This window comes from Rhinolophus sinicus, linkage group LG10, assembly GCF_036562045.2.
Source record: "Rhinolophus sinicus isolate RSC01 linkage group LG10, ASM3656204v1, whole genome shotgun sequence".
In the NCBI taxonomy this organism is placed as follows: Eukaryota; Metazoa; Chordata; class Mammalia; order Chiroptera; family Rhinolophidae; genus Rhinolophus; species Rhinolophus sinicus.
Genome location: NC_133759.1, coordinates 92392967 through 92405808, shown reverse-complemented (window position 1 = coordinate 92405808; position 12842 = coordinate 92392967). Strand labels below are relative to the sequence as shown.

Genomic DNA, 12842 nt, shown 5'->3' with positions numbered 1-12842 from the left:
GGCAGCCAGCAGGTTCCCCAGGCATCCCTCTCGAGTGATTTTGTAGCAAAGTGTCTCTGGTGAGAAGTTGCCCTATAAATGGATTTCCTGGCACCTGAGAGGGCGGGTTGCCAGCTACTTTCAGAGGACGATTTCTACCAAGGCCACTGGACTAGTGTGGTAACACAGTGACTTCTCTGACATTTAACGGATCACAGCCATGTCCTCTCCAATGAGATCTGGATCTCAATCCTGGGGGAGGCTTTTCCTTGGGTGCTGTATGTCAGCCTGAGAGATAATGGCTGCTCTTCATATGCGTTATTCCTATATTCTTCGGCGTTCTCTTTACTCCTTATTAGTCAGTCCCCTGTTAAATCCAATCCAGTTATAATTAACAATTCTTTATATTAAACGTTTCCTGTTCAAAGTACTGCATGGTTTCTTGTGCCTTATTTATCTTTCTGGTGGTGGGTGCTGGCTATCGGCTGTGCCTTTCTCTCCATATGTCTCCAGCAAGATAGGCTCAGTTTTTTACATGCCAGCTGGATTCCATAAGGGTGAATGCTGAAAACGCAAGGCCTCTTGAGGTTAAGGCTTGGATGTCCCATAACATTACTTCAACTGATATCTATTAGTCAACATAAGCCACAGGGCAAGCCCAGATTCAAAGAGAGGAAAAATAAACTCTATCTCTTGATTTGAGGAGTGGCAAAGTCACACTGCATGGGCATGGGGACAGGAATGGGAGGAACTATAGCAGCTACCATTGCAAATAATCTACCACAGACCCATTGCATCAGATATAGTAGAATAAATACTTTTTGAAAGTAGATTCCTTGACTCTACTCCAGAGCTGCTAAATCCAAGTATCTGGGGTAGGATCTGGGAATCTAAAATTTTAACACTTCTCCGTTTCCTACCCCAGCCCAGATGAATCATACTCATTAAAACTTGAGAACCATTAATCTATGTTCACATAATATTTATTCACATCTGTCACTTTCAAGATACCGTTCTATTGCCTTCTGGCTTTCATTATTTCTGTTGAGCACCTGTCAGTTTTATTATTGCTGCCTTAAGATTTTCCCCTTATCTTAGTTTTCAGCAGTTATACCACTGTCGGCCTAGCAGTTTTCTCTTTACTTATCCTGCTTAGGGTTTAAAGTGATTCTTAAATCTGTGGCTTAATGTCTTTCATAAGCTTTGGCAAAGTGCTGACCACCATCAAATGTTGCTTCTGGTATTGCTTCATTTCTCTACTCTCTCCTCTCTTCTTCCTTCTCCCCACTCTTCCTGGCCTTACTTTTTCATCATCTTCTTCTCCTTTTCCTCCTCCTTCTCCTCTCTCTCTCTTCAATTATACATATTTAGACATATGACACCATGCTCCATGTGACTCTTCTGTATTATATGTGCTGAAGTCTGGGTACTTCCTACTGACTTGCCTTTCAGTTCACTAATTTATCTTTAGCTGTGCTAATACACTATACTGTTATATCCATCTATTGAGTTCTTAATTTCAGGATTAGAATTTTCATTTGATTCACCTTGATATATTTTAGTTCTCTGCTCAAATTCTCTATTTGGTCATATAATTTCTTGAATATATTAATCACATATGTTTTAAAATCCATGTCTTATAATATCAATACCTGGATCTTCTGTGAGCCTATTTCTATTGTCTATTTTTTCTCTTGGTTTTCAGCCATTTGGTCTTGTCTACTGAGATGTCCGGGTAAATTTTGATTGAATGACAGATATTGTGTATGAAAAAAATTGTAGAAAAATTTGAAGCCTGGAATGGTATTACCTTTCTTCAGAGAGATTTTCCTGTTGCTTCAGGCAGGCATTTAAACCTAGGTCCTAAAGGAATTCAATTGCTTAGATGACAGTCTTCAATTTTGTTGGAGTTGGTCTATTTCTAATTCACTGTTACTCTTAGGGTATAGTTCTTTTGGGGTTTCATTTGAAAGCCTGAGTTTTATTAGGGACACTCCTGTCGACCCTGAAATCCGATTTTTATACACCAGTTTTATAACACCTCCAGATGCTCTGCTCAGTTTCTTAGCTATCTCTGGAGAAATAGCATATGCCTTGAAAGGCAGAACGGCAGTCGAATATGGGGCTTACCTCTCTGCATTTCCCTTAGCTCTGGAATTTTGTCCCCTCAGGTCCTTATTGCTTTGGTAGTTCTCTAATGTTTTGAAACGCACACACACACACATTTATTCTGTTCAGCATTCAGCTCTTATAACAATTCTCAGTGGGAGGGTGGTCTTCAACAAGCTAGTCCATAATTATTGGGGGGGAAAAAACCCCAAAAAAACCTTGCTCACTTAATATTTATATTATATTTTTCAGCAGGCCGGGACCATACCTTAGTCCTCTCTGTAGTACTAGGGCTTCCCTTGCTTTAAGTTCTTAATAGACATCATTTGAATAAATGGATAACAGTTTGTAAATTGCTTTCACTTTCATAATTTTAAAGTATGGGCAGAGAAGGAATTACCTTTCTATAGTCCTAGATATTGGACCCACAGAAGACTTGCCCAAAGATTCCCTACATTGGCCGACCTGGGCTTGCATCCAGAGCCCGGAACAGTCGGTTTCCCCACTCTGCCAGATTGCAGGATCACGTGGGCTTGGGTGTTAAGGACACCTGAGTTTAAATCCCAGATCTGCCACTTACCAACTATATGGCCTTGGACAAGTTACATGAACTCTCAGAGTTTTAGATTCCTCATCTGGTAAAGTGAAGATGATAATAATAGGAGCTAGTCAAGACAGTGCTGCTGTAAAGATTAAAGTGAGCCAATGTGTATAAAGTACTTGGCAGAGCCACTGGATCTGTAAATAGGAGCTATTATTTAAGGGAGGATCAGCCTAGTGAACAAGGTGCCTTATTTCTATGAATTCAGAAGTAGTACAGCCACCAATGATGTCATCACCTTTCCCTCCCAGAGGGCGCCTGGAGGATCGTGTTTCTCTTCATGCAAAATACCCACCCCAAATCCTGCTGATAATCTCACACCTGTGAAGGCAAAGGTGGGGGAGGGTAGTCCTTACTTTTAAGGGTCTTCAGGACCCTACTGTCTGCTTCCCTCCTGCTGAAAGCCTCCCTAGAGCCTGGTAGTCTGGAGCAGATGGAGAATCAGCAGCCTTGATGTCAGGAAAGCAGGGCTGAAAGACCCCAAATCTTTCTCTCCCGCTCGTCCCCAAACAAGTTCATATGGCAGAGTAATTAAGAGAACAAAATCCAGAGAAAGACAGACGTGGCTTCAAATCCTAGCTCCCCCACTTCGTAGTTGTGGAGTCTTGGTCAAATCCCTTAATTTCTCTGACTCAGTTTCCCCATCTGTATAATGGAGTTGATAACAGTACATACTTACAGAACTGTTGGAAAGATTACATGAGGCATGATAAATGATACCTCTTACTTTTCCTCATGTTATTTCCCCCCCTAGAATATACAATTCAGAAGGAAATAGTACAGCTAAAATTAGAACCCATGTCATCAAACACTCCGTCTCTCCACCTCTGTCCACACCACCCCTAAAATTACTTGTGCTTTGGAGTTAAGGCAGTGCTTCCCAACGTTTCCCATCATAGTACAATACACGTATAGCATTTGATACACGCTGGGCTAAACTAATAAGGTTATTTGAAGCCCGAAGGTCACTGTCCCATCAGAGCTGGGCACTCTGGCTTCCCCAGGCCCCACCTGGACACTTGAGACCTGAGGGCTCTATACCTCAGCACACTTGTACTGTCACTGTCCCCCAGCTGGGGACCTTTGCGTTAAGGTGTTGACAAGCCCTGGTAAGAGCCATCATTGCATTGCCCAGAGTGACACATTAACTTATTGTTGGTAAATCAGTATTAGAACAGTAATTCAGTCTCCTGGTGGGAGTCCAGAGGCCAGAGCCCAGAACATGGAAATTGGGAAGAAAATCAGATGTCGGCTCCAGGCTCTGACTCACACTCGTGTGACCTTGGGCAAGTCATTCCCCTTTTCTGGGCTTTACTTTTCTGCCTGAAGCAGAAAGGAATTTGACTAAAAGAAAGGTCCGCATGGTCCCTTCCAGCTCTGATATTCTAAGAATCAGGGATTCTATGAATTCCTCATTACTCAGCTGTATTCTGTTCTTCGTGACCTGGTTCCTGTCTCTGGTTCAGATAAATGTACCAAATGGTAGGCTCTCCCCAACCATGCCGGTCCTCCCAGCTCTTTCCATTCCTGACTGGTCTCTGAAAGTAGCCTCTGTCTGGCCCAGACAGAGGGCAGAGTCATACCTGGCCCCATCAACAGAATCCCTCTGAGTCCTCTGCCTGTCCAGCTCCCCACAGCCCACCCTGTCAGCCTATGGGAGAGAAGCACTCCTACTTTCCCACAGCTCCCAGGGCTTGCGCTATTGTCTGGGCTCATGGAGAAGGCAGGCGGGACTCTAGAAATAGGTCTGTAGCAACCTCCCTGCAGGAGGAGGGCGGGAGGCTGGAGGCAGATCCCCAGGAGGCTGGGTTGCCATGCTCCGGAGGCTGGACCTGGCCTTGTAGGCAGTGAGGAGACACAACGGGCCTTGAAGCAGAAGAAGGACATGGTCAGAATTTACGGTCAGCCAGTGTTTGGGCTCCATGGAATTGGACTGGAGCAGAGAAAGAGAGATTGGGGCTGTTAAAGAAGCACAGGCCAGAGACATGACATGGCAGTAGGGAGAGCAAAGAGGGAACATTTAGGAGGTCAACTGGCAGACTGGGTGACTGACTGGCTGTTCAACTACAAATCTGACTACAGCATCGTGCTCGGTGACTGGGATTATACTGTCACAAGAGAAGGGGACTGTGTGGTTTGTTGGTATGGGGAGAAACAGTCTCAGGCTGAGACAAATACATTAAAACCTCTTCAAGGGTTCTTTATACTTCTTACAACGCTCTCTTATTTGGACCTTTCAACGCCCATGTATTATTGTCTCTGTTTAGCTGATGAGAGACTCCTCGAGATAGTGGCAGAACTAAGACCTCGAATTCAGGTCTCCTGACTCTTGGCCCCGGGCTTGCCACAGAAGCCTGCTTCCCTGAATGGTTGGCAGACAGTGGGAGCAGGAAGTTCGCTTCCCACAGCCTCCCCAGCCTCCACAACCCCAGCCCTGCCACCAAATGGCAGCGCGCCTCCAGTACCCGTCACTGCTCTCTGTCTTGGCTTTGCTTTCTGTCCTATGGGGGGGGGGGGGGGGCATGTGAAGGTTTCTGACATTCTGACACAAATGAGTGATTCCTTTTGTTCAAAGGAATCTTATGTGAACCACAAAAATGAACTTAAGTAGAAAAGAATCTGCTCAGGCTGAGGGAGAGGGGTAGACACAGAGGTATGTGTTTGGACAGTTGTCTCACTTGCCTCTACCGTGTGGCAGCCTTCATGACACTTCCAGAATCCCTGGGGTCCCATGGAACACAGTTTGCAAACCCCTGGACTAGTGGACTCCTGCTTGAACACCCTAGAGTGAGGGACTCTCAGCCTGCAACCACAGATAGAATTAAGGAATTGGGTGGAAAACAATCGCATCTTTATTTTCACTAACGCTAACGCAAATTAAATAGTGTGTTCCATTACAAATGTAGGCAATAAACACAATAATATTGACAGTTCTTGTGACTCTGTCACTAAGAGAAGTCACAGATATTTTCATAGCAATATTACAGTAGTTGTAGATCTCTCAAAATATAATTTATGCTCCTCATTACTTTAAAATTACAAGTTATTATACTGTGTTTCGCTGAAAAGAAGACCTAGCCGGACAATCAGCTCTAATGAGTCTTTTGGGGCAAAAATTAATATAAGACCTGGTCTTATTTTACTATAATATAAGACCAGGTCTTAGGTAATATAATATAATATAATATAACATAATATAATATATTATAATACCGGGTCTTATATTAATTTTTGCTCCAAAAGATCCATTAGAGCTGATTGTCTGGCTAGGTCTTATTTTCAGGGAAACGGTGTCTGCTGACAGATTTCTTTTGTACTGTATTGAAAAGGAAGTACATATTAGTTTATCACAAACATGTTTCAATATCTTGATAACTGCATTTCAGTGTGATTGGTTCATTAGAGTCCTATGTGTTTTATTTCATGCACTTAAAAACATCCTCAGAAGGGGTCCATAGGCTTCACCACACGGCCAGGGGAGTCCACGGCAGCAGTAAGGTTAAGAACCCTGTCCTAGGACTTCCCTTCCAGAACAGAAAGGGCTGGGGAGTTTGTTGAATCTGCCAAAAGAAGGTATGTAGGGCCTAGGATCCCTGGGGGCCCCATGCTCTGATGTGCACTCTCTGAGTCCGAGGAAAATGAGACAGGAAACTGGGACAGGAGCAAAGGGACTCTAAGAAGTGGAGCAGAAGCCAACAGGCCAGGCTGGCAGGGCTCAGTCTAGTGGTACAGAACTGAATTCCTTAGCCCCAGCCCCAGCCAGACTTCTTGGTGCACCCAGAACTCTTGGGTCCTAGTCTTACTTCTGTCATCTCTCTTCCCATTCTCAGTTTCCTTCTCTGAGCTAATATAGTGGAAGCAACAGTAGCTTTAAGATCAGGAAAGACCCTGCTTCTGGATCTGATTCTGCCTTGCCTTGCTGAGTGACTGGGTAAGTCGCCTCCCTTTCCCAGGCCAGTTTTCATTTCTGTACAGTGTTTGGCATGTGTACACCCCTTGCCATGCCCTCAGTAGACACTGATGATAGCTCTCAGCATATGATCACTCCACACCCCCCTGTAGCTTCAGAAGCCTTTTCAACACTCTACCAACTGAGTGGAATTGGCAAGTGAAATGAAACTGATTTTCTGTTACTGAACTAGAGGATCTACACCTAAAACATCACCCACATTTCCATCTCTCCAATTCCAGGGCTTTAAAGATCTAATCTCAGAAATCCAAGTAAGATACTAGGTAGATGTGAAGACCTACAGAGCATGGCTATTTCTGTTCTGTGTACGTGTCTGTGTCTGTGTGTGTGTGTGTGTGTGTGTGTGTGTGTGTGTGTAACAGAGAAAAGAGAGAACGTTCTCAGGTAGCCCACAGATTTTCTCTCGTGTACCCTACAGCAAAAACGGGGCCAGATAGGACCCTCAGATGCCGAAATCTCAATCAGCCTCCTGGAAGAGATGAGCAGAGGCCTGAGCAAGTCAGACTCTTTGACCAAAGTGTTGGAAATGCGCATCACACCAGACCCGCCCTGTCCCCAAGTGTCTCATGTCACAAGGACATCAGACAGGCAATGCAGTGGAATGATGGTGACAATGAGGGAATAACACTGGCCAGCTCCTGGTGTCATTCACACAGACTCTGATCTCACACAGCCAGGTGGCCAAGATACAGATGTGTTGGACACTGGTGGCTTCTCCCCTACGCAGCACAGAAAGCCACTTAGGAAGTTATTTCAGAGTGGGCATGAGCTACACGTAAAGCCCAGAAAGGTGCCGTGCTTTACCTAATGGTACAGCCAGTTCAAGCCAGGTCAAACCAGTTCAAACCCAGGTCTCCACAGGCCTGCAGGGCCAGACTGGTATAAACCACAAAGTGGGCTAGGGGAAAATAGTAGGGAGTGGTGGAGACTGTGGCAGACTAGAGGTCACATGTCTTGTTCAAAGGCAGCAGCCGATCATCAGCTCAAGTTGAGTGTTGACATACAAGAAGGTGGACCTGTAGTGTCACATCTTCCTTCTGATTTTAAAAGAGAAGTCAGAATCTAGATTTTTATACTAAAAAGCCCCATTTTCAAATGTTGGCATCTAAATTTTTTAAATGTTCAAACAAAACACTGTGTAGGCCAAACAACACACATCTGGGGATTTTAGTATTTGGCCTGAATTTCAATGTCTGGTGGGATGGGTAAGAGTCCAGGCTCTAGATTTAGACATACAAAGATCTGAATCCCAGTTCTGCCACTTGTTAGTGGAGCGATCTTACTCAAGATCTATAGCTTCTCTAAGCCTCAGTGTTCCCATCTATAAAATGGGAGTACCATGATGATCTACTGTGAGGATTCAATGAGGTAATGAATTTAAAACACCTCGCACAATTGTTAGCCCCTATAGGTGTTCAATAAATGTAGTTCCTCCACCAAAATGCCTCTAAGCTTCATGGTGATTGGACAAACCATCAGCGCCCATGCACCCTAGTCCATCCACCTCAAACTTATTTATTTCCCAAGGTTTGAGTGCTCCGTGATGATAGAACTCTAACTCAGACACCCGAGGCCCTCAAACATGCTCTCACACAGCCTGCACACACACCCTTGGGAGGCTTTTGAGATGCCAAGGCTGGTTACCAAGGAAAGATGTTTGGGCGGCTTCCCTGGGGGGCAACTGCAACCTTCCAGGGCTGGTTAGAAGGAGAGGCCTGCCCCAGAGCACCGGGCGGGCTAACATGGCCTCTTGGGGGCCTTCACAGCCTTAGAAGTTTTCAACTTTAATTTTGCTCGTGCTGTGCACACACACGTACCATCTGCCCAAAGCCCTGGGAAAGAGGGGCTGCCTTTCCTGTTCCTGGAAAATGTCTGTTCTAGCTCTAGTCCCCTCTCATTCTCCTGTAGCCCTGCTGGGTGGGGAGGGGACTCACTGTCACAGTCCTGGGCAGCACCCCTGAGATTTATGTGCTCAGCAGGGAGCTGCAGGAGAGGGGAGAACAGGGCGAGGGAACTCAAATAACTGAATGAAGTGGGCTCCGTACCTTGGCAGGTCCCTGGAAGCAAATGGCAGCAACAGCCTCATGCACTTGAGGGGCTGCACTGGTTACACAGCACTGGTTACACAGTGTCTCCCTGGAGCCTCCTGCGACCCTAAATGGTGGCAGGGGTGTGAGCGGCCCCATTTTATAGATGGGGAAACTGACCCAAGTGTCTTGCTCTGAATCTGTGTCTCCACCCCACTCAAGTCTCCAAGGATCAGGAACCATCCAGGTCTGGGAATCTATAGTGCAACATGTATGTGGGTTCTGAGTTCCTATCCTAAGCCGAACCCCAGCTTAACAACAACAACATCAAGGGTTACCACTTGGCCAGCACTTTTGACATTCCCCCCACCCCACTGTAGAATGTAGAAGACACTGGGGCACAGAAAAGTGACTGACACCCAAGGTCATCAGTAGGTCTTACAGCCTGTATTTAAACCCAATATCGTCTGACTCCAAAGTGCACGGTTGAAGCACGTCATACTTCCCCCTGCGTTAGGGCAGCATTCCAGGCCTGGGTTTCAGTTCCAGGAGTCATCAGAAAATATTGTTACTCAGTGAGCTGTTTCCCCTTGCTCTTTGTGTATATGAGTCTACATTTCAAAGTCCCAATAAATGGTATTTTTAAAAAGTAAAACACTTACACAACAAGCAGCCATGATGCCATCACAATTGGAACAATTCTTTATCATGGAAGTCGCATTTCATAAAACAATTATTCTGTCGACTCAAAATGCATGTTTGTGGGTGTTTTTAAGCTTTGAATGTGGGATTATCTTAAAATCTGTGGAATCTAAGCTTCCATGAAATACACTATTTTATTTAGCCATAAGAATAATTTTGGTAGGTAAGCATTGCTAAGATTACCATCCCCGTTTTACAGCTGGGAAAACTGAGGTTCAGAGAAGTTCAACAACTTGCCTGAGGTCACAGAGCTAGTCAGTGTAAATTAGCTCTGTCTCCTGGTTTCCCAGCACAAGCTGTGAGGCCTCTGTATGTTCCTGGCCTCCAGGTCCTGCGCTCACACCAACCTGTTCCCATCAGCCCGTGGCCAACCCCGAGCAGAGGCCTGAGGAAGGTCACCGATCCTCCCTCCAGGCTCCCCAGCCTCAGCCAGAGTGGGCAGGAACCCAGTGCGGAGACTCCTGGGCACCGTCCAGCTCCATACAAAAAGTTTTCAGGCCAAAAGCTCCCACTTTCCAGAGCACATCCCATGTGTGAGGCAACATTGTGAGACCAAAGCTGGGCTTGGGGTGTGAAGGCAGCGAGCTAGATTTAGGGGGGTACCCACTTAGGGTCCCCATTCTCTGGAAATTATCCACAAGTGCTCTATTTCTCATATTTCAAAATGCCAAATGACAATCAAATATTGACTTTAGATAAGATCTCACAGACAGATGAAAACACCACATTTCTTTGCTTTTGGTTAAGTTTACATCAGCTCAGTGCTATCACCACAATTTATTTCTGCCGACCAGAAACCACTGATTGGTTAGCATGTGACCTCAATTAACATACGGGGAGGGGGAAGGAGGCAAAAGAAAAAGGGTGGGGGACATACAAGGGGAAAAACCAATTAATGATTTACTACATAACATGTACAGCTTGGCAGGCCAAAATCTTTCAAAATAAGGGGGTGTGACAGGAAAATAATAAAAGGGAAAGCTGACGTGGAAGTTTGAGCTCCTTCTTTTTCCAGATAGGGAACATGAAGATCAGAGAGCCAGAGTGACTTTCTCAAGGTCACACAGCAGGGCTTGAACCAGCACCCATGGTTTCTGCCCCTCAGGAGAGGCATCTGCCCACCACACCCTGCTGTGCGGAGGTTCAAGAAGCCAGAGCATCAAGACTCACCAGGGTTGCTGAAGGGGATCAGGACAGGGAATGGCTTCCTGGTACCTGTGGGCTCCTTCTTGGCGGGCAGCTGCCAAGGCCACGCTGTCTTTCCTCCCTGGGTGTCTGCCAGGGCAGCTAGGCCTGGAGCCTCCTGGAAAGCTGTCTCTGGACAAGGTGAAGGAGGCCTCTCTGAAGAAAACACCCTGTAAGACCTGGGGTGAGCAGACCCTGGGGTCACGGTGTGGCCATGGAGGGCTTAGTTATTAAGCTTGCACAGCTGCCTCCTGGCACCCACCAGGGAGCTCTCCGGGTCACACGGCTGGTTTTCTTGCCAGATGCTGGGTGCCTTTAAGAGAATGATCACAGTTCATTGGCTGAGCCAAGCTCCCCCTACCTCTCTACCTGAGCAGGTGAGAGCAGCTAGGCTAGGGGCAGGCTGAGGACTCAGGTGAATAAACAAACCATGGTAGTCAGCTGGCTCTCCCCTCCTCCACGCCCTGGTCCTCTGGCTTACTTGCTCACCCCTACCCCCACCCCCAGGGAAGACCTGGGGGTAAAGAAAAGGCAAACCATTCTGCAAAGCGCCTAGTGCTGTTTAGTTCACAAAGCTTCATTATCTCAGAGTAACCCTAGACCAGAGTTATTAGTATGGCTTCTCTTTTGGATGGAGAAACTGTCCTTGCAGGGGTAAAACAACGTGCCCAGTTCCTACAGCTCTAGGAAGAAAGGTGGACAGAGTAGAATGGTATGAAGATTGGAACCCGAGTCTCCTGCTTTTGACTTCCCATACCGTGTTACTGGACCATACCACTTTCCTCTCTGTGAAGCCTTTGGCAGTCATTCAGTCTCAGTTTCCACATCTGTAAAGTGGTGCAATCATGCTTGTAATGTGAGCCTACACTCATGGTATTGAGTGTGTCTTGCTGGACTTAGAGCTAAAAAGGACTTTGGAAATTATCTAGTCCATCCATTCATTGAGCAGGCATTGCTATTCAGTGACTATTATGTGCCAGGCCTGTACTGGGTCCTAGGGCTACAACAGCGAACAAGAAAGTTAAAGACCCTACTCTTACTGGGTTTGCATTCTGCAGAGAGGGGAGATAGCCATAAACAAGTAAACAGATAAGATAGTTAATAGTACTATGAAAAAATGAAATAGGCTGATATGATAACATAATGGGGAGGGTGTCTATTTTAGATTATGTGGTCAGGGAGGCTGTCTCTGAGGAGATGATACTGAAGCTGAGAATTGAATCATGACAAGTAATTAAATCATGACAAGAAACCAGTCATTGGAAGAACTGGAGCAAGAGTGTTTCAGGTCTTAGGAACTGCAAGTGCAGAGGCCCTGAGGCAGAAAGAAAGCTACTGAGGCTACAGTATAGTCCATTCCCTGCACCCCTTTTTTAATAGATAAGGAAGTAATTCAGAGAGATGACTTAACTCACACAAGATCCTCTCTTGCAAATTTCTCCTTCCTTTCCTTATCCTCATATAACATTAGGGAGGTAAACTCGAAGCCAGGAGCTCACCAGCATACTTGGTTACCAACCCAACAATCATTCCACGAGCCTACACTGCCATAACCTCATACTTCTTCACTCTATAGACAAGCGTAAACTCCCAGAGGGTAAGGACTATGATTTTAAGCGTTTATCATGCTGAAGAACAAAATCCTGACCAACAAAATAGAGTATTAAAAATCCAGCAGTGGGGCAGCCGTTGGCTCAGTTGGTTAGAGCACAGCGCGCATAACATCCAGGTCGCTGGTTCGATTCCCACATGGGCCAGTGAGCTGTGCCCTCCACAACTAGATTGAAAACAACGACTTGAGTTGGAGCTGATGGGTACTGGAAAAACACACTGTTCCCCAATATTCCCCAATAAAAATTAAAAAAAGAAAAAAAAACTCCAGCAGTAACGCATGTGCCGTACAGTCACATGAAGTCAGCACAGACCCATCTTGCTAAGTTCCTTTCCACTTTCATTTTCAGAAGTTTTTACTCTGATTTTTTAAAAGGGCAGCCTGTTTTCAGCCATCAGATTGTTAGAGGCAACATTGGGAACATTATTCTGAAACTGTTGGATAGGTAGGTTGGGATAAAGCCAATGAGTTATTATGTTGGTAGTGCTGGGTATGAGAGAACGGAGGTACAGATGAAAGACGAGGGGACTTAAGTAAAAACCTTGTAACTCTGGATTTGAATAGGAAGTTTCAGAATGAATTTTTTTATGTAGCTGACCTGAAAACAAACAAACAAACCATATTTGCTACCTCTGCCTACTGATCAAAATAATGATC

The 12842-nt window shown here is 45.5% G+C and overlaps 1 protein-coding gene across 1 annotated transcript in view; it reads right to left on the bottom strand.

Annotated features, from left to right (window-relative positions):
• The window catches only part of LARP1 (La ribonucleoprotein 1, translational regulator), an 84578-nt gene extending 73755 nt beyond the window's left edge, over positions 1-10823 (bottom strand). The window contains exon 1 of the mRNA XM_074313818.1: positions 10559-10823. The gene's annotated coding sequence lies outside the window, so the exon portion shown is untranslated. The remainder of the gene's footprint in view (positions 1-10558) is intronic.
• Positions 10824-12842: the final 2019 nt, after the last annotated feature.